Source organism: Ornithorhynchus anatinus, chromosome 10 (assembly GCF_004115215.2).
Source record: "Ornithorhynchus anatinus isolate Pmale09 chromosome 10, mOrnAna1.pri.v4, whole genome shotgun sequence".
Taxonomy (NCBI): domain Eukaryota; kingdom Metazoa; phylum Chordata; class Mammalia; order Monotremata; family Ornithorhynchidae; genus Ornithorhynchus; species Ornithorhynchus anatinus.
In genome coordinates this window covers 34,448,546-34,475,676 of record NC_041737.1, presented here as the reverse complement: position 1 = coordinate 34,475,676, position 27,131 = coordinate 34,448,546, and the positions used below count along the sequence as shown (strand labels likewise).

At 45.4% G+C, this 27,131-nt stretch overlaps 1 protein-coding gene and 1 long non-coding RNA gene across 4 annotated transcripts in view; one reads left to right on the top strand and one right to left on the bottom strand.

Moving 5' to 3' along the window:
• The window catches only part of IMMP2L (inner mitochondrial membrane peptidase subunit 2), a 912,519-nt gene that overhangs the window by 367,561 nt on the left and 517,827 nt on the right, over nucleotides 1-27,131 (bottom strand). The gene's annotated exons all lie outside the window — the stretch shown is intronic.
• Nucleotides 1,200-26,912, top strand: LOC114814654. Its single transcript, XR_003762410.2, has 5 exons — nucleotides 1,200-1,336; nucleotides 5,624-5,697; nucleotides 7,076-7,403; nucleotides 23,323-23,400; nucleotides 26,644-26,912. It is a non-coding gene; the product is annotated as an uncharacterized LOC114814654 (long non-coding RNA).

The following is a 27,131-nucleotide window of genomic DNA, read 5'->3' as shown; positions in this document are numbered from 1 at the left end:
GTTTGCCCTGGAGCAATTCTGGAAAAAAATTGTATGTGACCCACATCATGGGCCTTGGCTCTTCCTCTTTTCCAACCATTCCCCCCTAACTCTTGTCCCCAACCTGCAGTGTTCTGCACATAGTAAGCACTCAATAAATACTATTAATGATGATGATGATGATGATAAAAAATAGATAAGAAAAAATAGATTAGAAGCAGCATGGCACAATGGATAGAGCACGGGCCTGGGAGTCAGGTCACGGGTTCTAATCCCGTGCTCCCCCACTTGTCTATGTGACCTTGGACAAGTCACTTCACTTCTCTGGGCCTCAGTTACCTCATCTATAAAATCGGAATTGAGACTGTGAGCCTCATGTGAGTCAGGAAATGTGTCCAACCTGATTTGTTTGTAACCACCCCAGCCCTTAGTACAGTACCTACTACACAGTAAGCACTTAACAAATATCACAATTATTATTATTAATAAAGTAGAAAATCAAAGAACAGTATATCCTCTTGAAGACTACGAAAAAGTATGAAGACATCTTCTCCCAATCCTAAAGTACCAAGTACCTCTTTCCTCTGTTAGATGTAAGCTCCTTCTGGAAAGAGATTGCATCTCCTATAACTATTGTAGTCTCCCAAGCATTTAGTATAGTGTTTGGCACCCATTCGCTGCTTAATATATGCCTTAATTGACAGGTTGGTAACAGAGATTAGGGATCAGACTAAATTGAAGGCTTACAAAAGCTTCAGTACCAACAACCTTCCTGACGGTTGTGAAAACTAGGCCTCCCTCAGAGGCCTCCTCCAACTCTTCCGACATTGACATGTCAGGGTCGTACTCAATATCAATTGGCAAGGCAAGATCAAAAATAATGAAATGCAAAGTCAGTCTCTCTAGTACTGAAGAGATCCTCACCTACACCTAGCTGGGCTAGGAGGAGTCTGTGAGGACAATGGCTGACAGTAAGCTATTCAAACAGTTGTTGAATGATGAAATTGGGCAGCAATACACAAGAGGGCCAGAGGAAACATTTTAAGCATATAGTAGGCTCAGCCTCAGACAATGCAGCATTTCAGGTGGAAACCAGGAGATAACTGTTACAGACAGATCAGCAAGGTGCATTGCAATTGAGAAAGGAGTAGGCACATAGAGACGATTGTGACACAATAGAACCAAAGCAAAAACAACATGTCACAAATGCAACAGCACCACAAAGGACAGTCCTTATGGACACATCGTGTGGGAGGGACTAGGGGTTCTGCAATAGCCTCTTCAGCTATGAATTAACTTCACTATCAGCGACAACTTCTAGGAATAAAAAGGCCATGCATATACAGATGAAACACAGGTGAGAGGTGTAAATCCAGGAATCACGGTCACCTGGATGAGAGACTGCAATGACAGTAACTCTTATGACAAATTGCTGAACAAATTCTGCCTGGAATGCTCCACATTTCAATGGAAACTTGGCTCCACCTTTTGAAGAGGACTCAGAATAAAGGAGACCCCTGGCAACAGGAAGTCTGCCTCCTCCCGGCCTTTTCTGGCCACAAACATCACAGCTTCTCACCATCGTCCAGGACAGCCTATTCTGCTGTTTCTGTTGCACTTTTTCTGTGAAACAACTGCAGATATTGGCGGGTCTGTTCTGAGAAACCCCAGCATGTAAAAACAAACCAAGCTACTCACAGAAAATGGACAGATAATTGCTCTACTCCACTTCAAGCCTTGTTGAAGGTGCAACTCCTCCAAGAAGCCTTCCCTGACTAAGCCCTCCTCTCTTCTCCAACTCCCTTCTGCACCACTCTTACTTGCTCCTTCATTTATCCTCCCTCTCATCCCCTCAGCACATATGTATATACCTCTCTCTATATGTAATTTGTTTATATTAATGGCTGTCTCTCCCTCTAGACTGTGAGCTTATAGTGGGCAGGAATGTATCTGTTATATTGTGCTCCCCCAAGTGCTTAGTACAGTGATTTGCACATGGTAAATGCTCAATGAATACTAATGAATGAATGGATGAGTGAAAGTTACTGTCTCTGGCCAATGAAGTCTTAAAACTGCGCATTTTGATCTCTGTTTGGATACTACCTGTTATCTCTTCCTCTCCTTTATCCACCTAAACAGTGGTTGTGCAGATAGCAAGGCCTAGTGTAAAGAGCACAGACCTAAGAGTAAAGGGCCCGGGGTTCAGATCCCATTGGCATTACCTGCCTGCTGCTTGATCTTGGGCAAATCACTTAACTTCCCTGTGCCTCAGTTTCCTCATCTGTAATGGAAATTAAATACCTGTTCTTCCTACTCCTTAGACTGTGAACACCACATGGGACAGGGACTGTGTCTGATCTGATCTGCCTTGTGAATTGTATTTTATTGCATTGTATTGCGTTATGCCTCTCAGTGCTTGGCACACAAGAAGTGCTTAACAAATACTACTATTGTTATTATTAGCAGTTTTTCCATATTTGTAATGCCCCATGCAGGATTTAAGCTCCTCATAGGCAGGGTTCATCAATCTATCAATCATATTTATTGAGCACTTACTGGGTGCAGATCACTGTACTAAGGGCTTGGGAGAATACAATATAAATGAATTGGTAGACACATTCCCTGTCCACAGCAAGCTCACAGTCTAGATGGGGAGATAGACACTGTTATAAATAAATAAACTTTGGATATGTACATAAGTGCTGTGGGGCTGAGGGAGGGGTGAATAAAGGGAGCAAATCAGGGTGATGCAGAAGGGAGTGGGAATGAGGGCTTAGTCAGGGAAGGTCTCTTGGAGATGTGCCTTCAAAAAGGTTTTGAAGGTGGAGAGGGTAATTGTTTGTTGGACATCAAAAGGGAGGATGTTCCAGCTCAGAGACAGGATGTGGGTAAGAGGTCAGGGATAAGATAGATGAAATTGAGATACAGTGAGTAGGCTGGCATTAGGGGAGTAAAGTATGTGTGCTTGTGCTCGGTTATAGTAGGAGAGTAGTGAGGTGAGGTAGGAGGGGGCAAGGAGATTAAGTGCCTTGATGGCAAGGCAATTCTGTTGAGGGGGAAGTGAATTGGCAACCACTGGAGGTTCTTGAGGAATGAGAAAACATGGACTGAACGTTTTGTGGGAAAATGATCTGGGCAGTAGAATGAAATAATAATAATAATAATAATAATAATGTTGGTATTTGTTAAGCGCTTACTATGTGCCAAGCACTGTTCCCAGCGCTGGGGTAGACATAGGGGAATCAGGTTGTCCCACGTGGGGCTCACAGTCTTAATCCCCATTTTACAGATGAGGGAACTGAGGCACAGAGAAGTTAAGTGACTTGCCCACAGTCACACAGCCGACAAGTGGCAGAGCTGGGATTCGAACTCATGAGCCCTGACTCCAAAGCCCGTGCTCTTTCCACTGAGCCACGCTGCTTCTCCAGTGGTGAAGTATAGACTGAGGTGGGGAAAGACAGGATGCAGAGAGGTCAGCAAGAGGCTGATAAAGTAATCGAGGCAGGATAGGATAAGTGCTTGGATTATTATTGCTATTAGTAATAATAATGATAATGGTAATAATAATAACAATAAAGATACTTGTTAAGTGCTTACTATATGCCAAGCACTGTTCTAAGCACTGGAGTAGATACAAGTCAATCAGGTTGGACACACTTAATCCCCATTTTACAGATGAGGTAACTGAGGCCTAAAGAAGTTAAATGACTTGCCCAAGGTCACACAGCAGAAAAGTGGCAGAGCTGGGATTAGAACCCATGTCCTTCTGACTTCTAGGCCCATGCTCTATCCACTAAGCCATGCTGCCTCTCAAATGGTAGAAGTTTGGATGGAGAGGAAAGAGATTATAGCAATGTCATGAAGGTTGAACCAACAGGATTTAGTGACAGATGGAATATGCGGGTTAAATGAGAGAGATGAATCAAGGATAATGTCTGTTAAGGATAAGGATATGGACTTGTGGGACAGGAAGGACAGTGATGCTATCTACAGTGAAGGGAAAATCAGGGGAGGGCAGGGTTTGGTTGGGAAGATAAGAAGTTCTCGGACATGTTAAGCTTGAGGCGTCAGCGAAACATACAAGTAGAGATGTCTTGAAGGCAGGAGGAAATGCAAGAATGCAGAGGAGGAGAAAGAGCAGGGCTGCAGTTGTAGATTTGGGAATGATCTGCACAGAAGTTATAGTTGGAGCCATGGGAGTAAATAAGTTCTCCAAGGGAGTGGGAGTAGCCTGGAAATAGAAGGGGACCCAGAACTGAGTCTTGAGGAACTCCCACTGTTAGAGGTTGGGAGAGAGAGAAGGAGCCTGTAAAAGAGGCTGAGAATAATGAGCCAGAAAGATAGGAGGAGAACCAGTAGAGGACACTGTCAGGGAAGTGGAGGTTGGTTAATGTTTCCAGTAGAAAAGGGTGGTCTACAGTGTCAAAGGCAGTTGAGGTCTAGGAGGAATAGGATGGAGCAGAAGTTGTTGGATTTGGCAAAAAAGAGATCATTTGTGACCTGTGAAAGGGCAGTTTCTGGGAGTGAAGGGATGGAAGCCAGATTGGATTCCAGATTGGTCAAGGTGAGAATTGGAGGAGAGGAATTCAAGACAGTGGATGTAGACAACTTGTTCAGGGTGTTTGGAGAGGAATGGTAGGAGGGAGATGGGACGCTAACTAGAGGGAACCATGAAGTCAAGGGAGGGTTTCTTTAGGATAGGGGAGACAAGGGTATGTTTGAAAGCAGTGGGGAAGAAGCCATTGGAGAGCAAACAGTTGAAGATGGCAGTCGGTGGGAGGAGAACGGAAGGGGCAAAAGCTTTGTTCAGGTGAGAAGGGATAGGTTCGGATGCACAGGAGGGGTGAATTTTGTGAGAAGGCAGGAAAACTCCTATTGAGATACTGCTGGGAAAGATGGGAGAGTTGAAGAAGGGGCAGGAGGACCGAGAGACTGGAGAGGAGCAAGGGAGGTTTTAGGGAGATCACGTCTCATAACTTTGATTTTCTCAATAAAGTAGGTGACCAGGTCATTAGGGAAAAGAGATGCGGGAGTCTGGGGACAGTGGGTTTGAGGAGGGAGTTTAACATCTGGAATAACTGGCAAGAGCAAATGGCCATGGGTGTCAATATGGATGGAGAAATCATTTTGCCAGGCAGAGATAAGGGCAGAGTTATAACACACAAGGATAAACTTGAATTAGAGGAGGTTGGCCTGATATCTATAGATTTCTATCAGCAGGGCTCTGAGGCTCATGTATAAGAGTGAAGGAAGTGGACTAGAGAGGTAATCCAGAGCTGTGAGTTAGTGGTATGAGACTGACAAAGAGATAGAGGCTAGGGTTCATATCTATCACTTGCATTACCCAGTAAGCCCTCAATAAATACCATTGATTGAATGATTCCCATAACCCTGCAGATGAAGGATGTCGAACACACAGTTAAATTCCATGGGAAAACAATGAGGGGTGTGACACTGGAGAGCAAACCTCTAGGACAGGTAAAGTCCATGGATGGAGGAGGAGGAGACCTTTAGGGGACTTCTTTAACACAGCCCCCCCAACAGCCGGGGAGAGTCCCCAGCTGAGAACTTCTAGGTTCCACCTGATAAAAATCCCTACCTCCCTTTGGCCTCACCTCTTGCCCTTTTGTCCTTTCCCCATCAGTCCACAGGTTCCTCTCCTCACCTTCTCCTCCCATGAGCACTCAAACTGATCAGCTCTGCAAGTCAAGAGAAATGGTATACTTTTTTGTTTTCTTAAAAGCTCTGGGTTTAATTTATTTGACTGTTTATGGAGCAAAGGCTTTATAGTCTGGGGAGAAGCAGGCTGATAGAAAATTGTCAGCTGGTATATTATTTTTGAACTTATCTACATAGCTTTTTCCTAGAAAACTTTGATGGTCTCAATATTTATCTGAGAATGAAATGAATCCTGAACTGTTACTTTGGAACTTGAAGTCCCCAGTAATTCCCTTGCTGGTATACTTTTCCTACATTTAATTTTTATTATAGAGGCAATTGCATTGGAGACATTTCACCCCTTACCTACATGACCCAGATGACACAATGCAAACCCTTTGGGCGAGTGCTCATTCCCTCCAGACTAAACAGTAGTGGATCTCAAAGGGCCTGTCCTACTGACCCCATCCTGAGCCAGGGGCCTATGCTATCTCATCTGTTAGAAAGTGGATGTAAAAGTTACCCTGTTCATTCCCCTGCTCATTGCTTAGAACAGTGCTTGGCACATAGTATGCACTTAAATACCATTATTATTATTATTATTCATTCATTCAATCATATTTATTGAGTTCTTACTGTGTGCAGAGCACTGTACTAGAGCTTGGGAAAATACAGTATAGCAATTAAGAGAGATAATCTCTGCCCACATTGACCTCACAGCCTACCCCGTTGTTTCCAGTGGCTCAAAATCCAATTTTGCAAGGGGCCAGAGGGTTCCAGATTGCTCACAATGAATGTGGATGGAATGAACTTGGAGGCCAGAAAAATCATTTTTTAATAAATATTCATTTTCTATTAAGATAGATACAGCCGATTGGCCAAATGAACTCCTTGCTCATTTATTTTTCTACAGACGTAGTTATCAGTACTGAAGTCAAAGATGCTCCTCATGTCTCATGCATCTGGTTCCTAGACAAAGAATCCCATTATTTTACCCCTGCGCTTTGCTATTTTCTGACCTTTCAGAAGAGCTGATATTATAAAGGCACCATCAAATGTTATCCAGGAATTTCCCTCTTTTCTCTCTCAGCATCTCTGCAAATGATGCTCAGCTTCATGCATTTAGGTTAATTACTTCTGATTTTAAGAACTAATTGTGGGTGAGTTTGTATATGGGGGAGGGAGAGATGTATGCATGTTCCTGTGTGTGTGCAAATTCCCCAACATTTTCACTTTGATTTAGACATTTCCCTCCTCCTGAATGGGGATTTGAGTTCAGATAAAGTTTGGCTCCCACCCATTAGAATTAGAGAGAGGAGCAAACACCTTCCAAGGCACAGCGTCCACATTTCTATTTTGTTTTGTGTATGTAAAAGCGCGGACATCAGCCAGCATCTGTGATCTGCTTGGGTCTCATCCCTGGTTGCTTCCTCCTCAGCCTCTGCCAGCCCCACCCATCACCTTGGGAAAGCATTAAGGTCTCTCAGTGGGAGAGACTGAAGAGTCCATTGCACTTTGGGATCCAGTGTCTTCAGATGACCTACCGTCCCTGCACTCTGCCTCTCTTGGGGACTACACCATTTGTCCACACAGTGTCTTGTGATCCTCAGGGGAAGTAGAGCTGGAAGATAGGAGCTGTCCAAACTGCACTGTATTGGGGAGGGAATGCTCAGCTCTCAACCTCCAGATAGACTGGAATCTATCAAGGTGGAGGTCCCTACAGGATCTCAGTTTGGGGTCTGCCAGGAAATCCAAACTGCTTCCAGGTAAGTGACTTTAGAATACACTCAATTCTCCTATACATTCCTAATAAATCCCATGTGGTGGAAAATTCACATTCTATTATGGGCACTTGAACATCATGTGCAGGTGCACAACCATTTCCTCTGACATGACATTACCTTCAACCCAGTAGATGTCAGAAAATAGCAAAGAGTGGGGTAAACTAATGGGATTCTTTGTCTAGGAACCAGATGCATGAGAAATGAGGAGCATCTTTGACTTTAGTACTGATAACTGCATCTATAGAAAGATAAATGAGCAAGGAGTTCATTTGGCCACCTGACTCATTATAAATAGGTTGGGGTAAATCAGTTGTATATTATAGATACATTCCCTGCCCAAAACAACCTCAGTCTAGAGGGGGAGAAGGATATTCATATAAATAAATTATGGATATATACAGAAGTGCTAGGGGGATGGGTGGTGAATAAAGACAGCAAGTCAGTGTGATGTAGAAGGGAGAAGGAAAAGAGGAAATGAGGGCTTAGTCAGGGAAGGTCTCCTTGAAGAGATGTACCTTCAGTAAGGCTCCAAAGGTGGAGAGAGTAATTGTCAGATATCAAAAGGGAGGGCATTCCAGGACAGAGGCAGGATGTTATGGAGCGGACAGTGGTGAGATAAATGAGATGGAGGAACAGTGAGTAGGTTGCATTAGAGAAGCAAAGTGTGTGGGCTGGGTTGTAGAAGAAGAATGGCAAGATGAGGTAGGAGGGGGCAAGGTGATTGAGGGCTTTAAAGCCAATGGTAAGAAGTTTCTGTTTGATGTGGAGGTGGATGGATGACCACTGGAGGTTCTTGAGGAATGGGGAAACATGGATTGAACATTTCTGTAGAAAAATGATCCAGGCAGCAGAGTGAAGCATGGATTGGAGTTGGGAGAGACAGGAGGCAGGGACGTCAGCAAGGAAACTAATATAGTAATCAAGAAAGGACGGGGTAAGTGCTTGGATTAACATGGTAGCAGTTTAAAGTGAGATGAAAGGATGGATTTCAGCAATGTTTTGAAGGTGAAACTGATAGGATTTAGTGATAGACTGACTATTTGGGTTGAATGAGAGAGAGGCATCAAGGATAACGTATGGGTTTGGGAGGCAGGAAGGATGATGATGCTGTCTACAGTCATGGGAAAGTCAGAAGAAGGACAGGGTTTGGGTGGGAAGATAAGCAGTTCTGTTTTGGAAGGTTAAGTTTGAGGTGACAGGAGGACATCCACGTAGAGAGATCTTGAAGGAAGGAGGAAGTGCGAGACTGCAGAAATGAGAGACCGTGGATGGAGATGTAGATTTGGGAATCATCCACACAGAGGTGGTAGTTTAAGCTGTGAGACTGAATGGCTTCTCTAAGGGAGCTGCTGTAGATGGAGAATAGAGGGGGACACATAACTGAACCTTGAAGGACACCCACCATTAGAGGGTAGGAGGCAGAGGAGGAGCCCATTCAGGAGCCTGAGAATGAGTGGCCAGAGAGATAGGAGGAGAAACAAGTGAGGACTCCTCTCCAGTGAAGAGTGTAGTCCCACTTATCCTATGCTTGCCAGAACCCCCAGTATCTACTCCAATAAAAATGGTAATAATGATATTTTTTCAGTGCTTATTAGGTGCCGAGCACTGTATTAAGCCCTGGCGTAGATACCAGATAATCAGGTCAGATGCAGTCCCCATCCCACATGGGGGTGAACAGATAATGGATCACTATTTTACATATGAGGAAAGTGAGGTACAGGGAATTTAAGTAACTAGGAGAAGGCCACACAACAGGCAAGTGGCAGAGCAGGGATTAGAATTCAAGTCCTCTGACTCCCAGGCCCCTGCTCTTTCCACTAAGCCATGCTGCTAATGCAATTAATGAGGCTCAAGGATGTCCTGGGCTTGCTGGGAGGCTGATGACACTGAATAGGAAATCTCAGGACAGAGACCATGTGGTGAGATGGAGGGGATCATAAGTATAGAGATACTGTAAATACAGGGAACACAAATGGCAAGACCTCATTCATTCCCCATGAAGAGAGTCTTATCCTCGGAAAATCCACTGCAGCCATCTGTGTCAAATGGCAGTCTTTTTCTTGGTGAAAGGGTAATATTTTAAAACAAACAAGGGCAAGGAAAATAATTTCTTACATTTCCCAGTTCATATTATTCAGTATGCAAAAATGCAACAGGGAAAAAATGTGTTTTCCTATTTCCATGAAGACAAATAACTTTTTTCATTTTATGCAAATTTTATACCGAGAGCAGGTTCTCAGATCATGGTAAATAGGACAAGATGGAATATAAATTAGAAAGCTCTCAAGCTTGCCTTAAAAGAAATGCAATTTAATGCTCTTTGTGATGAAGCAATAATCACTAGCTACTCAATCAGCTGTGATCAGTTTGAATGATTATTGGTGGTTTTGTTCCTCTATGAGGAATTCACATGGGTACTATACTCAGTTCTATAACATGTGTTCTCACTGTTTGCAGTGTTTTGGCCAGAACACTGTTGGGCAACTAGGAAATATTCTTTAGACAACACATGAGTGCCTGGATACAAAGTGATGCAATGTCAGAAGAAACAGTTGTATGCATACATTGGGGAGGGTCAGTTTAGGTGAGCATGCTAAAACTGAGTTTTCATTTAATGTGAACTTTTTCATGTTACCCATGTGAAATGAAAGAATAGACTGAATTCTGTCAGTGAATCTGAACAGAAAAGGAAACTTTCTACAGGAAGCTCGGAAATTATGAAAGCAATTCGGATAACGGAATCATGGGCAGCTGGGGACAGTGAGAGGTTACCTAGTCCATCCCCCTGCCTCCCCCTGTTATCCCAAACAGGTGACTCCCTCCTGAGTTAAAAGATGATGATAGAGATGGAGCCTCCGTATTCTTTCTGGACCCTTTATGCCTCAGAGGGAACCCATTTTCTCTTGCCCTTTCTTCAGTGTAGATAGAGAGCCCTGGCCATAGGGCTCTGTTCATCATTTTCCACAATCTGGGAGACCACTGGTACATCTTCCTCCCCCTTCTTTTTTCTACTCTAAACAACCTTGTTCTTCAGGTTTTCCTCATTAGTCCTTTAACCCTGAGCTTTCTGCTTGCCCCCCTCTCCGAGTGGCTCCACTTGGTGGAGAGCAGAACCAGGCTCAATCCCCTGGAGAAAGCCTGGCCAGTGGTGAATCCCTGTGAGGATTCCCTGCAAGTCCCCACCATCCACAACTTCCCTTGTGTCTCATTTGGGGGTGGCCTTGCTCTCTGCCTCCTCAGAGAAAGAAAACGGCTTCCACCTAGAAATGAACAGAGTCCAGAAGGAAATTGGAGGCTCCCAGGCCAACCCCACTCACTCCAAAGGGCCGGGCAGTGTGGCCTAGAGAGACAGCATGGCCTAGTGGAAAGAGACTAGGCCTAGGAGTCAGAAGGACCTGTGCTCTAATCCCGGCTCTGCTGCTTGTCTGCCGTGCGAGCTGGGACAAGTAATTTCACTTTTCTGTGCCTCAGTTACCTCATCTGAAAAAAAGGGGATTAAGACTGTAAACCTGGTGTGGTTCATGGACGGTTTCCAACCTGATTAGCTTGCATAATAATAATTAATAATTATGGCATTTGTTAAGCACTTACTATGTGCAAGGCACTGTACTAAGCAGGGGTGGATAAAACCAAATCGGGTTGGACATAGTCCCTGTCCCACGCGGGGCTCTCAGTCTCGATCCCCATTTTACAGATAAAGTAACTGAGGCACAGAGAAGTGAAGTGATTTGCCCAAGGTCACACAGCAGACAGGTGGTGAAGCCAGGATTATACTTAGTGCAGTTCCTGGCACAGAACAAGTGTGTAACAAATGGCATTTAAAATAAAAAAGAGTTTTCAACATTTTGTTTTTACCCAAAGCAGAGACGGTACTTGAGTGGAAGGTGCTGTGAATGGTTCTGATTGCTCTTTGGTGGGGAAGAAGGAGATAGGCCAGTGTGTTGACAATCCTCACCTCTCAGTGACAATCAAGGTGATTCTCAAAACCTGGGTCATTGATTCCATCCACTCCACGGACTGATACTTTCTTCATGTTCAAGTTAGAAGCAGCATGGCCTAGTGGAAAGAGCAAGGGCCTGGAAGTAGGAGGACCTGGGTTCTAACCCCAGCTCTGCCAATTGCTACTTGTGACCTTGGACAAGTCACTTAATTTCTTTGGGTCTCAGTTTCTTCAACTGTAAAATGGGGATTAAATAACTGTTCTCCCTCCCACTGAAGATTATGAGCCCTATGCAAGACAGGGACTGTGTCCAACCTAATTGACTTGTACCTACCCTAGTGCTTTGAACAGCACTTGACACATAGTAAGTGCTTAATGAGTACCATAAAACAAAATGACAAATCTTACTCAAGGAGCGAATTTGCTACTGCGAGCTGTTCATTGAAGATTAATTCATTGTATAATTTATCAGTTGTAGATGACAAGCTCTCTGAGATGGGGGTCTATTCATGCTGTGCTCTTTCAACATATAGAACAGTGCTCTGCGTGTGCTGTAGAGGCTCAGGAAATACCTACTGAAGGTGGTGATGAAATAAGTTGGAAAGGCACTTTCCCCTAATTCAATTTTATTGGGGCTTTATCAGTAAGATATCCCTGGAGCTTGGCTGTGCCATGCCAAAATGGGTCATGAGCAGAAGGATGTGGTGGATTGAGGCTGCTCTATGTGTCACCCTTGGCAGCACCAACAAAGTAAGAGAGACTGGCCAACCATTGTACTAAGCACTGCGGTAGATACTGGATAGTCAGGTCATATGTCCTTGTCTCATATGACACTCACAATCTAAGTAGTTGGGAGAACAGGTATTGCACCCCCAGTTTACAGAAGAGGAAACCCAGGCACAGAGAAGTTAAATGACTTGCCCAAGGTCACATAGAAGGCAAGTGGTAAGCTTGGATCAGTACTCCAGTTGTACACTGGGGCAGCAATTCAAGAGAGACAGAAGTCTCCAACTATCATGACATCTTGGAATTTTGCAAAAACATATATCAGAGGTACAAGTCTGTCTCTCTACAAGAATCCCATGGACTTAACCAGCATGGACATTGCTCAGTGTCCTACTAACAAGTGGAATAAAACGAGTCAAACCAAACAGGAACAGTTCCATATTAGCAAAACACCTCAGCTGAATTTCCAGGAGAGCAGAGAAAGATCTGGCAGGAATGGTTTCAAAGCACATTGCCCAAATAACCCAATGAATTATTATGCATACACAGGAGAAAAGTCTACCTATCAGCTCCATCACAAAACACCCTCGTGCAGAAAATAAAACTGGACATGGAATTACAGAAAGAAAATTACTTCCAAACAGAAAAGTTTTTCAGGAATCATTTTTTGTTGAAGGAAAACCTATCTATTCAATGAGTCAGGCCAGCAGGGGCCCATTGAGGTGTATGCTTGCAGAGAGGATCTAACATTCAGCCTGAAAAGGAAATTATTTCCTTCTAGAAAAAGGAGGTCAGATAAGCAGGAAGCTCCATAAAGGACTACAACCTGATCATTCCCAACTCACCGTTTCCAGGTGTGAGGAGCATCAGGCTGGCTACCCTTAGCCATGGGCAGGGCCTCATCTAGTTACCAACTCCTGCTCTCCCTAAACAGAAAACACAGTCTCCAAACACAACTGCTGCTAATTCCACATGCTTCCACTCAGCCACACCAAGTTAAACTGACAGATGAGCTCATTTCTTTGGTCCAGGTCCTTCTCTAAAATAGGTCATTAGCCTTCTAGGAAGTCATGAGAAGTTATAGAGGGTGTCTGATGGGTTCTGCCCAAGTCACTGGGCAACCTCCACCTCCTTCCCTCTCCCCATCATCTTCTCCACTCTTCTGAGTATGCCCAATGTCCTGATAAAGGGTGCCAGTGGGATTTCTGCCTCCCAGTCACATTTATAGGGGTCCAATGTAGAAGGAGAAGGCCTCAGTTCTTGGAATCAAACAATCTTTATTTCCTCAAGGGTCGGTGTTTCTGTTTCTCCTCTCACTTTTGGTTCTGGCTGGATCTGGAATCAGACACACCGGATTCCTGTGGGGGAGGATATTTTTACAGTCGTTTTGGCCCCGATCAAAAGCAAAACTGCCAGAAATCTCGAGAGAAATATGTTTGCTTGGAGTTTATAGCTTGGAAGACCAGGCTGTTTAGGATGGTGGTGAATTTATCGATTTCCTGGTGATCATCTTAATCCAATTTCACATCTCAAGAACAGCATTTTCATGTCAAATGTCACTGTCTGCCTCTCTCTGCATCAGTGAATTGGCATTTCAGACCTATAATAATATACTGGTATAAATTTCTGTTCTGGAACCTTCCTGGGTGCCACAGCCTGAATCTCAGGTACAAAGGTCAGACCACATTGCTCTGGAGTGACAGAGTGGGCTGGAGAGGAGGAGGGGAACAGAGGGGTGGGTGTGGCTGGGACAAGCCATAACTGGGTGGTGACTGCTAGGATCCAAGAATTCTGGGGGAAGAGCTTGAGGTTGCCAAAAGTTGAGAAGGCTCTAGAGGAAGATAAAGGAGGGACAGAAATGTCTTTGTGTGCCTTTCCCAGGGCAGTGGGGACCATGGAGTCACTTGATACATTGTGTGGCTGCTTGCTAAGATCCCCTCCTTGCTTTATCACCCCAGACATAACCAGGGGATTGAAGCTTGGTTAGCTGAGCATGACTCACCAGAGCCCTAGAGGAATGGAGTAGCACCATGGCCTAGTGGAAAGAGCACAGGCCTGAGAATCAGAGGACCTGGGGTCTAATCTCAACTCCATCACTTGTCTGATTTGAGACCTTGAGCTTGACTTCTTAACTTCTTAACTTAACTTCTCTGGATCTCAGTTACTTCATCTGTAAAGTGGGGATTAAAACTGTGAGCCCCATATGGGACATGGACTGTGCCCAACCTGATTACCTTATATCTGCCCCAGTGTCTGGCATGTAGTAAGCGCTTAACAAATAACACTTTTAAAAAGGGGGTTAGAAGGTAAAGAGATCGAGTGGGACCATTCCAACTTCCTTCCAGGCTATTTTTCCAGAATATTACCTGGGATTGGCTCTCCCCTTGGGTCATTTGGCACTTGGGTGTTTCTGTTTGTTAACCAGAAAGAAGATGAGTCAATCCTGAAAAAAAGCATTTGAGTTGGAGATGGTTTCACATAGCACTTCCCTGCACCATAACTCTCACCATCATTCTTCCCTCTTGAGGTGATTCATCCCTCCCGCCCCCGCCCCGGGCGACGACGTCCTTGTTCTCACCATGTTACCTTACCTTAGCCGCCGCCTACGGCCGCCACCCACCCCGGACAACCTCAGGGCCCCCCCCGCTGCCACAGGGTTATTTGGTCATGAGCTCTGGGACACTCTCGGCCGCTGGCCGCTTGACTTTGAGTCTGATCGGGTAGGGTCGGCTCGTCCCCCGACCCTGGTCATCGCCTGCTTATTAACACTATTGTAGTGTGCCTTACTGTAGCATGTTGCTATATTTGCGATCTCGCTTTTTATTGTTTATTGTCGTCAGATTTTGAATTTGATCAGGTCGCCCCTTAATCGAGTCTACCCCCGACCCTGGTCATCACCCCTTTTATTAACACGACTATATTGTATCATACTGTATCATGTTGCTATATTAGCACCACTGTACTGTATCATATTGTATCATGTTGCTATATTACCGATTTCGTTTATTACTGTTTATTGTTGTCAGTGCTGCCACCCACCTCTCTGGCCTCGCCATGTCCCTCCTCCCCCCCTCCCCCCTCCCGCCCCTTCCTATCCTCCCCTTCCCCTTCCCCTTCCCCTTCCCCTTCCCCTTCCCCTCTCTCGCTCAGCTCTTTCCCGCTCTCTCCTCTGTCTCCTCCCCCCCTCCTCTCTCCCGCCCTAGAACACCACTTTACCAGCGCTACCCCTCTTCCCCCTCCCCCTACTCTTCCCCCCACCTAACCCCCTCTTCACCCCCTCCCCCCTTCTCTCTTCCCCACCCATGCCCCATCCCAGTCCCCTTGTCCCACCGCCACCCCTCATCCCCCTCTCCTCGTTCAGGGCCCCGCCACCTCCTTCCCATCCAAACCCTCCCTCCCCCTGCCCTTCCCCCCCTCCTCCCCTTGCACCCACAGCTACTTTCAAGTGTGGCCTCTGGAACCCCCGCTCTGTTACAGGCAAGCTACATTTCATCCATGACCTTTTCCTCTCCCGCTCTCTCCTCCTCCTCGCCCTTTCGGAAACGTGGCTCTCTCCCGAAGACACGGTCTCCGCCGCCGCTCTCTCCAGCGGAGGCCTCTCCTTCTCCCACTCCCCCAGACTCACCGGTAAGGGAGGAGGCGTCGGCTTCCTCCTCTCGCCCCGATGCCGCTTCCGCACTATCCCTCCTCCCCCCTCCCTCTCCTTCCCCTCCTTCGAAGCCCATATCATTCGCCTCTACCACCCACTCCAGTTACTTGTCGCCGTCATCTACCGCCCTCCCGGTCCCACCTCCGACTTCTTCAACCACCTTGACCCCTTTCTCACCTTCCTTCTCTCCTTCTCTCTGCCCACTCTGATCCTTGGAGACTTCAACATCCATACGGATGTACCCGACGACTCCTCTGCCGCCCGCCTGCTATCCCTCCTCGACTCTGCCGACCTCCTCCTCCACCATACCGCGCCCACTCACCGACTCGGTCACACCCTCGATCTTGTCATCTCCTACCGCTGCACTATCTCCTCACTCACCAACTCTGAAATCCCTCTCTCGGACCATAACCTTCTCACCTGCCTCATCTCTCACACTCCCTCCCCCTGCAAATCTTCGCTACTGCCCCACAGAGACCTCCGCTCTCTCGATCCCATCCGTCTTTCCAATAGCATCTCGCCTCACCTTGCCGCCCTGTCCTCTCTTCCCACTCTCGACGATCAGGTCTCCGCTCTCAACTCCACCCTCTCTACTCATCTCGACTCTCTCGCCCCCCTTTCCCTCCGCCGCTCTCGCACCACTAACCCACAGCCCTGGATCACCTCCTCCGTCCGCCTCCTACGCTCCTATGCTCGAGCTGCTGAGCGCTGCTGGCGAAAGTCCAAGCACCAAGCCGACCTCACACACTTCAAATTTATCCTTTCCTGCCTTAACTCTGCCCTCTCCTCCGCCAGGCAAAGCTTCTTCTCCTCCCTCATCGACACCCATGCCCGTCACCCCCGCCGATTGTTCCGGACCTTTAACTCTCTCCTTAGGCCCCCTGTTCCTCCCCCTCCCCCATCTCTCACCCCTAATGATCTGGCCACCTATTTCCTCACGAAAATCAACACGATCAGGTCTGAGCTCCCCAAAGTCACCCCTCCGCCTCTCCCCTCCCCCCCAACAACCCCCTCCCCTACTTTCCCATCCTTCCCTGCAGTATCCTCAGAGGAGATCTCCTCCCTCCTCGCAAGTGCCACCCCCTCCACCTGCGCCTCGGACCCCATTCCCTCTCACCTTCTTAAAACCATCGCCCCTGCCCTCCTCCCTTCCTTAACTTCTATTTTTAACCACTCAATCTCCAAGGGCTCCTTCCCCTCTGCCTTCAAACACGCCCACGTCTCCCCCATCCTAAAAAAACCCGCTCTTGACCCCGCTTCCCCCTCCAGTTATCGTCCTATCTCCCTACTACCCTTCCTTTCCAAAATCTTAGAACGAGTCGTCTACAATCGATGCCTAGAATTCCTTAACTCCCATTCTCTCCTAGACCCCCTCCAATCTGGCTTCCGTCCCCTCCACTCTACCGAGACTGCTCTCTCTAAGGTCACCCATGACCTCCTTCTTGCCAAATCCAATGGCTCCTACTCCATTCTGATCCTCCTTGACCTCTCTGCTGCCTTTGACACTGTCGACCATCCCCTCCTCCTCCATACCTTATCTCACCTTGGCTTCACGGACTCTGTCCTCTCCTGGTTCTCCTCTTACCTCTCTGGCCGATCATTCTCGGTCTCCTACGCTGGAGCCTCCTCCCCCTCCCATCCTTTAACTGTTGGAGTTCCTCAAGGGTCAGTTCTTGGCCCTCTTCTGTTCTCCATTTACACTCACTCCCTCGGTGAACTCATCCGCTCTCACGGCTTTGACTACCATCTCTACGCAGATGACACGCAGATCTACATCTCCGCCCCTGTCCTCTCCCCCTCCCTTCAGGCTCGCATCTCCTCCTGCCTCCGGGACGTCTCCACCTGGATGTCGGCCCGCCACCTAAAACTCAACATGTGCAAGACTGAGCTCCTCATCTTCCCTCCCAAGCCCGGTCCGCTCCCAGACTTCTCCATCACCGTGGAGGGCACGACCATCCTTCCCGTCCCGCAGGCCCGCAATCTCGGTGTCATCCTTGACTCGTCCCTCTCGTTCAACCCACACATCCTATCCGTTACCAAGACCTGCCGGTTTCACCTCTACAATATCGCCAAGATCCGCCCTTTCCTCTCCACCCAAACGGCTACCTTACTATTACGGGCTCTCGTTATATCCCGGCTAGACTACTGTGTCAGCCTTCTCTCTGACCTCCCTTCCTCCTCTCTCGCCCCGCTCCGGTCTATTCTTCACTCCGCTGCCCGGCTCATCTTCCTGCAGAAACGATCTGGGCATGTCACTCCCCTTCTTAAACAACTCCAGTGGTTGCCTATCGACCTCCGCTCCAAACAAAAACTCCTCACTCTAGGCTTCAAGGCTCTCCATCACCTTGCCCCTTCCTACCTCTCCTCCCTTCTCTCTTTCTACCGCCCACCCCGCACGCTCCGCTCCTCTGCCGCCCACCTCCTCGCCGTCCCTCGGTCTCGCCTATCCCGCCGTCGACCCCTGGGTCACGTCCTCCCGCGGTCCTGGAACGCCCTCCCTCCTCACCTCCGCCAAACTGATTCTCTTTCCCTCTTCAAAACCTTACTTAAAAATCACCTCCTCCAAGAGGCCTTCCCAGACTGAGCTCCTCTTCCCCCTCTACTCCCTCTGCCATCCCCCCTTTACCTTTCCGCAGCTAAAGCCTCATTTTCCCCTTTTCCCTCTGCTCCTCCACCTCTCCCTTCCCATCCCCACAGCACTGTACCCGTCCGCTCAACTGTATATATTTTCGTTACCCTATTTATTTTGTTAATGAATTGTACATCGCCTTGATTCTATTTAGTTGCCATTGTTTTTATGAGATGTTCTTCCCCTTGACGCTGTTTAGTGCCATTGTTCTTGTCTGTCTGTCTCCCCCGATTAGACTGTAAGCCCGTCAAACGGCAGGGACTGTCTCTATCTGTTGCCGACTTGTTCATCCCAAGCGCTTAGTACAGTGCTCTGCACATAGTAAGCGCTCAATAAATACTATTGAATGAATGAATTGAATGAAATATTTGGAAACAAAATGAGGTCACAAAACCTCCTCCTCAAACCCTGCCCACTGTTTCTCTTCCTTTTCTTTGCCCTGACTTTCAGTGACCTCAGTTCCCCTTTCTTTTCTTTTCCTCCTCCTCCTCCTCTTCCTCTTCTTCCTCTTTCACCACTGAGTTTGGTCCTGGTCTAACCTCACCAGGGTATGACTTTGGAAAATTCACTTTCACCCAATCTCATCGTCCTTGTTTTTAATAGAGAACTTAAAAAGAGGTCTCAACTCTCTGAGATGCTGCAAGCAATAAAAATAGGCAAGCACTACTTATTAATAAAAATAATGACATCACTGCCTTTGGATTTTATATTTCCTTTCATTTTCTTTTCTTTTCTTCAACCTCTGCTGCTTCTCTAAGCATATTTGACCTAGGTGTCAAATATGTGCCACTAACTGTGGGCATCCCTCAAGGCTCCGTTCTGGATCTCCTACTCTCCTTGCGGTAGACTCTCTTTCTTATATGCTCTTAACTCATTCATTCATTCAAACGTATTTATTGAGCACTTATTGTGTGCAGAGTACTGTATTAAGCACTTGGAAAGTAGAATTCAGCAACAGAGACAATCCCTGCCCACAATGGGCTTACAGTCTAGAAGGGGGGAGACAGACATCAAAACAAGTAAAGAGGCATCAATAGCATCAATATAAGTAAAGAGAATGATAGATATATATACACATCAAAACAAGTAAACAGACATTAATATATAGAGAATTATAGATATGTTCGAGATATAATATAGATATAGTTTAGATAAGCAGCGTGGCTCAGTGGAAAGAGCGTGGGCTTGGGAGTCAGAGGTCATGGGTTCAAATCCCTGCTCCGCTGCTTGTCAGCTGTGTGACTTTGGGCAAGTCACTTAACTTCTCTGTGCCTCAGCTACCTCATCTGTAAAATGGGGGTGAAGACTGTGAGCCCCATGTGGGACAACCTGATCACCTTGTATCCTCCCCAGTGCTTAGAACAGTGCTTTGCACATAGTAAGCGCTTAACAAATGCCGTCATTATTATTATTAGTAGTAGTATACGTTCAAATATACACAAGTGTTGTGGGAGGGTAGAACAATGGGAGTGAGTCGAGGCGATCGGGGGGAGGAGGAGGGAGGAAAAGGGGAGCTTAGTCTGGGAAGGCCTCCTGGAGGAGGTGAGCCATCAGTAGCACTTTTAAGGGAGGAAGTGTGATTGGCGGATTTGAGGAGGGAGGGCACTCCAGGCCAGAGGTAGGATGTGGGCCACTCGGGGATCACTTTGATACTCACCTCAGACCCATAGTATTTATGTAAATATTCTTTTACTCCACCAATTTCCCTATCCATAATCTAATTTAAAGCCTATCTTCCCCTGTAGAATGTAGGCTCTTTATGGGCAGGGATTATGTCTACCAACTCTGTTGTATTGTACTTTCCCAAGGGCTTAGTACAGTGCTCTGCACATAGTCAGGGCTCAATAAATACCATTGATTAACTGATTGATTTACTACCATTTCTATGTGGATGATTTCCAAATTGGCTTCTCCACCCCCAACTTCTTTTCTAACTGACAATCCCACATTTCCTCCTGCCTAAAGAACAAAGCCATAATAACGGCTCCAGACCGTGAACTCGTCTATAGACTTTGAGCTTGCCATGGGGAGGGAATGGTGTCTATTTATTGTTACATTGCACTTTGCTTTGCACCCAGTGAGCACTAAATAAACAGAATTGAATGAATGATTAAGCATCTCAAAGTCAACATGTCCAAAACGGAATTTCTTGTCTTCTCTATCAAAATCACCTTTCCTCAAAATTTCCTATCTCTCTTGGTAGTTCTACCATCCTCCCTGTCCCAGAAGCCTGAATCTTGATATCATCTCAGACTCTTGATGCTCTTCAGGCCTCACAACCAGCCAACTGCTAAACCTTGTCAATTCTTCCACAATCTATTTCCTGGATCCACCCCTTCCTGTCCGCTAGTAGAAACTTCTTATCACAGGCATCAAGACTCTCAAACCAACTTTCTCCACGTAACACATCAGTTTTCTTCCACCTATTTCTTTGAAATTTGTACTCTTCATTCCTCCTAAGCTCACCTACTAATTGTACCTCATTCTCAGCTTTTACTCTTCCAATCCCAAATTCATGCTGTTCTCCCAGCCTAGAACTGTCTTAACCCATAACCACCAGACCATGCTATCCCAATCGTTAAAGTCCACCTCCAAGAATTCACCTCTTCCAGGAAGGCCTCAGTTAGGTCATGGCACTTCAGTTGCACCAAACCAATGCCCAACCTTGGTACTTGCATACCATGATTCTGTCTTCAGCACTTTTGAAAATATATATGGATTATAGACCTTCTACCTCGATGATTTTATCCCTATGATCTTTATATAGTTATATATAGTTAGAGAAGCAGCATGGTGAAGTGAATAGAGCACGAGCCTAGAGGTCAGAAGGTCATGGATTCTAATCCTGTCTCTGCCACTTGTCTGCTGTGTGACTTTGGGCAAGTCACTTCATTTCCCTGACCCTCAGTTTCCTCATCTGTAAAATGGGGATCAAGACTGTGAGCCCCATGAGGGAGAGGAACTGTGCCCAACCTGATTTGCTTGTATCCATCACAGAGTGCCTGGAATATAGTAAGCACTTAATAAACACCAAAATTATAATTAGAGCCAAATGCAAAGACAATGCTGAGGGAAGAATAGGAACAATGAGGGCTTAACTGGGGAAGACCTCTTGGAGGAGATGTGATTTTAGTAAGGTTTTGAAGGTGGGGAAAGTAGTGATCTGTCAGATATGGAGAAGGGTGGAGGGAGGGTTCCAGGATAGAGTGAGGATGTGGGCAAGGGGTTGGAAGCTAGGTAGATGAGACTGAGATGCAGTAAGTGGTTTTAGAGGAGCTAAGTGTGCAGGGTGGGTTGTAATAGGAAATTAGTGAGGTGAGGTAGGAGAAAGCAAGATGATTGAGTGCTCTAAAGATGATGGTGAGCAGTTTCTCTTTGATGTGGAGGTGGGTGGGCAACAACTGGAGGTTTTTGAGGAGGAAGGGAGACATTGACTGAACGTGTTTTTAGAAAAATGGTCCAGGGAGCAGGCATATAGACTGAAGTGGGGAGAGGCAGGAGGCAGGGAGGCCAACTAAGAGTCAGATGCAGTGGTCACAGCAGGATAGATAGATTGCATCAGCTTGGTAGCAGTTTGGATGGAGAGGAAAAGGCAGATTTTAGTGACATTAAGCTGATAGGATTTGGTGAATATGAATTGCAACAAGGAAAACATGAGATATGAAGCTACTGTCCTTGGAAAGTGTCCTTGCTGGTTGCATCCTTCCCAGGTCATTTCCCAAGGACTGTGGACTCAAATGATTGCACTTTGCTAAGGGAAGATGTTTGCTTTTGTATTTCTACTGTGTCAAAGGTAGAAATAAAGCAAGTCCTATAGATCTCACTGTTAAATCCTAAGACTGTGATCTCTATGTGAGACAGGGACTATGTCCAACCTGATAATCTTCTATCCATTCAGCACTTAGAACAGTGCCTAGTACATAGTAAGTGCTTAACAAATACTATTATTACATCACTATTCAATTGTTTGTTTGGCATCTTTGTCTTAATGTGTTTTATTGCATCCTGCTTATTTTTGCTCTTCCTCCAGCTTTCGCTGCCTGTAAATAATTTTGCCTTGTCTTTCATTAGATCTTAAACCCCAATTTGATTCCAATATCTGTAAATATTTTACCTCTGTCTTTTGTGATAGCTTCTTGTGGGCAGGAAACCTTTCATCAGCAAACTTCTGTGGTATTTCCCAGGCACTTATTACAGTATATGGCACTTACTACGTACTATTTCTACTATTTCCCCTACATGCCTGTGCAAGAATGTGCATGTGAATGAACAGGAGAGTTTGAAATTCCTGCTTAGCAACAGGGATCTAGTAGGAGTCAGTCTGGGAGACAGAGGACCTGAGTTCTGAACATGGCTAGGTTATTAGCCTGCTGTGTGACTTTGGACAAGTTACTTCACTTCTCTTTGCCTCAGTTTCCTTACCTATAAAATGGAGATTGAATACCTGTTCTCCCTCATCTTTAGATTGTGAGCCTCGTGTAGAGCAGGGACTGTGTCCAACCTGATTATTTTATACCTCCCCAATGTTTAGAACAGATTTTGGCATTTAGAAAGCATTTTTATTATCAATCACTTAATCATCATCATCATCATAACCCAGTAAAGGGGTCAGAAAATCTGGGTTCAAATTTTGTCTCTGTCACTGACTAACAATATGCTCTGGGACAAAATCATCAAAGAAAAACTTCTCTGGGACCCAAGTTTCTCCATCAGTAAAATGAGGAGAAAAAGTCTACCCCTCCCAGGCTTTGGGATGTTGATAAAAATATGTGAAAGACCATTCCCTTCAATGTAACTAGTCAATGATATTGACTAGATCTACTAAGTGCCCAGCACTGTACCCGACAGTGAGGAAAAAACATTAAAATGCCCTTAAGGAACATTTGATTTAATAAAAAAGCTAGGCCAATTTGAAAATCTTTCTCTTTACTGATAATATTTTTAATTTCTTCCCCAGGCAGCATACAGTTCTGAGATCTGACTTTATATTGGAGAATTTGATGGAGCTAATGGAAGAGCCAGGAAATAGAAGAAGGTGGGTGGGTGATTGGCTAAACAGAGTGCCCAAGCACAAACATATCTAAGAGGAATGTGCACATAAGGAGAGAGCTCTGTAAGAGAGGGCTATTAAGGCTAGAGAGAATCATGAGATTAGAGAGGCAAGGGGGTTAATCTGGGAAGGCTTCAGGCATGAAGAGGTCTTTGAAGGAAGTGAGGCATGATTTAGTCAAAGGAGCTGAGGGGCACTGCTTCAGTCAGAGGCCGGGGCAAGGTGCCTGGGATGGAGAATTGAGTGCTGAGAATGGTGTGGAGATCTGCTCTGCCAGAGCTGAGAGCCTGAGCTGGGGTGGTAAGACCAGACAGAATCAAGGTTAAAGGGAGGCCAATGGCAGAAACTCTTAGAGAAGATGGCAAAAAAGGGTTCAATTTTATATGAGACGATCAAATGAAATATGTGATGTGGGAGCACTTTGTGAAAATAAGTATGTACTGCAAAATTGGGGTGTTTTATCATTATCATCATCCTCATCTATCATATTAGACAAAATTAGCTACCTTTGAAGGTACTGGAGGAGAGAAGTGATTAGTCAATCAATAAATGGTATTTTATTAAGCATCTACTGAGTACTAAGCATTCTACTAAGCTTTTTGGAGACAGTATAGTGCTCTGCACCCAGAAAGCACTCAATAAATACCATTGATTGATTGGAAAATTGCAAAGATAGCAAGATATAGTCTCTGTCCTTGAGTAATTTACATTGTAATAGGGAAGTCAAAAGTTTTTTTCCTATGGTGAAAGCCAGAGAAAGAACAAGGATAATCAATCAATCATATTTATTGAGTGCTTACTGGATGCAGAACACTGTACTAAGCACTTGGGAGAGTACAATATAACAATAAAAGAGAGTTGGTAGACACATTACCTGCCCATGAAAGCAGTTAAAATACATCAGGATTCAACAGCTAAACAGACAAGACAATAAAACTATTCACTTGTACAAGAGAGCTGAGGGTAGAAACAAAGTACACAAATGTCAAAGATGGGCATTGATCTGATGGTGGCTGCTGGTGAATTGGGGATTTTAAAGCTGGAGAAATCTGTGATCTGGTGGATTTGGGGCAGAGTTTTCCAGGATGGGAGAACATGAACAGGGAGGAAAGATGAGAGTGAGGTATAGTGAGATGGTGGGCTTGGGAGAAGAAAAGAGGAGGAGCTGGGGAGTAGTGAATGAAGAAAGCAGATACATAAGATAGAGAGAAAGAGCTGGAGGGCGACTTGAAGTCAGTGGTAAGGAGTTTCTGGTTGATTCAGAGAATGGGGGGTTACCGTTGAAAACTTTTGAGGAGTGGAGAGAAGTGAACTGAGTAATTCCGCAAGATGATCCTTTGAGCAATGTGGAAAAAAGCTGAAGTGGAGAGAGGCTGGCATGGAGACCAATGAAAAGGCTTAGGCAGTAGTCTACCCATGTTAATAATAATAATAATAATAATAATGATAGCATTTGTTAGTGCTTAATATGTGCCAAGCACTGTCCTAAGAGCTGGAGTAGATACCAGGTAATTGGGTTGTCCCACTTAGGGCTCACAGTCTTAATCCCCATTTTGCAGATGAGGTAATTTACGTTAAGTGGCTTGCCCAAGGTCACACAGCAGACAAATGGTGGAGCTGGGATTAGAACCCATGTCCTCTGACTCCCAAACCCCTACTCTTGCCACTAAACCATGCCGCTTCTTTTATCATATGAAGCTCTGATATGACCAGAGCTTGGAACAGGATGGGAGCTAATTGAGCAGATGGGAAGGGACATGTGAAATGACATCTGTGAAATGTTATGAAAGAAGAATAGGCAAGATTTAGTGCTTAACTGAATGTGAGAATGGTAAGACAGAGAGCCATCAAAGATGATGCTTGGGAAGCAACATGGACTAGTGGAAAAAGCACAGGACTGGATTCTAATCCTGGGCCCCCCCCAACTCCTGTGTGACAAGCGATCAATAAATATGATTGATTGACCTTGGGCAAGTCATTTGATTTCTCTAAGCCTTAGTTCCCTCAACTGTACAGTGGAGTTTCAATACCTGTTTTCCTTAGAGTTTGGGCCCCTCATGGACAAGGACTATATCCGATCTGATTAACTTGTATCTACCCCAGTATTTAAAATAGTGTTTGACAAATAGCAAGTGCTTAATAATTACTGTAATTTTATTACAATTATTATTATTATTATGCCAAGGGGGTGGCCTTTAGGACAGGGAAGATACTGTTGCTTTCAGAATAGATAGCAAAGTTAGCGGAGAGCAAAGGTTTCAAAAGGGAAGATGAGAAGATCAGTTCTGCCACTGGTGTCAGAAGAGGTGATAAACTTTTAGGTGGTGAATAGGAGGCCTTTTGAATTCTTGGGAAGGAAGGAGTTTGAGAAACCCAAGGAATTAGGATAACAAACAAGCAATCATCTGGCAAATTCTCGTTCCTGCCCAAATTGTAATCTTATTTCTTCGCCAACAAGCTGGGACCCTCTAAACACTTAGCTCCTGGGCTAACACCGTAAACAGCTCCAAAAACGATGGGTTAGGTTTTAATTGAAATGTGCCCATGCTACCACACACTGTGGCTCTTACTGCCACAGGCAGAAGCAGAATTACAATGAATATCTGTTGTTTTTAGAGAATCCCAACACATTTTGTGAGTGCTTACATGAAGAGAATTAAAAACAAACTCAAGGAGGGGACCAGTAGGCAATTTCAGGGTGTTTTCAAAGATAGGTTTGACTCAATATATAATAAAAAGAAGTGTTCTCACTAGTGTCAAAAAAATACCATTTTTGAAGAGATACCCTGGGTGGAAAATCCACCTGGCACCCGTGGCCTTGGTTCATTAACCATAGTCCCAACTTGATTCTTTGACTTTAGCCACATGTCCTCATTAAATCAGGTTGAAGATTTGTCATCGGTCCCAAATTGCTTAGCTTTCTCTCGGAGTGGACAGCAAAAGAATAAAAGAGAAAAACAACAGGGACTAAGTGTAAATGCACTGGGAAATTGGAGAGAAAATAAAAAACCCAACCCTTTTCATGCATGCACTGTTTTTAGAATGGCTCTTCTGTTTTCAGCAGTGATTGCTCTACTCTTAACAATTCCTCAAAGCAAATACTCAGCAGCCACCCCAGACCCTAAACAGCTGGCTACTTAGAGCTTCTCCTTTCAAAACGAATTAAAGAGTCATCATCAAAGCCAGAGCCAAGGTTTCTGAAGGATGAATATTTTTGTACTCTTTCAGAAAACCACTTCTTGGGATCCCGCCACCATTTTTGATGCCTGCAATTTTCTGAAGATTGGAAAAAGTCTGGTGGGGACACTGAAGGCTGAAAAAGAGCACAAAGTCTCTTGGGTGTGCCCTGGTATTCAGGTTCACTGAATTTTGTATAGGAAACTGGAATAAGATATTTTTTCCCAAAATGTGTATTTTAGAAATTCATCACTGCCAGTCTGCCCAGGGGAAGCATTTTACAAGCAATAGAGACAGAAACTAGGTGGAAAAACTAGGCATTCGGTGCCTTGCTAGGAGAGGGAATGATGAATATGGGGGTAGGTGGATGGAGGGGCTCGGTGGACCGGTTCCCGGCTCCTCAGTGGACCAGATCCTGTGCTCTTGAAGGCTCTGGTGGCAATCTGGGAGACCTGCATCTGAACCCTTCTCTTTGGAGTTACAGCAGCATTTAGGAGCCTCTCCATTCTGTCCCTAAATCTTTAGGCATCCCCCATCTG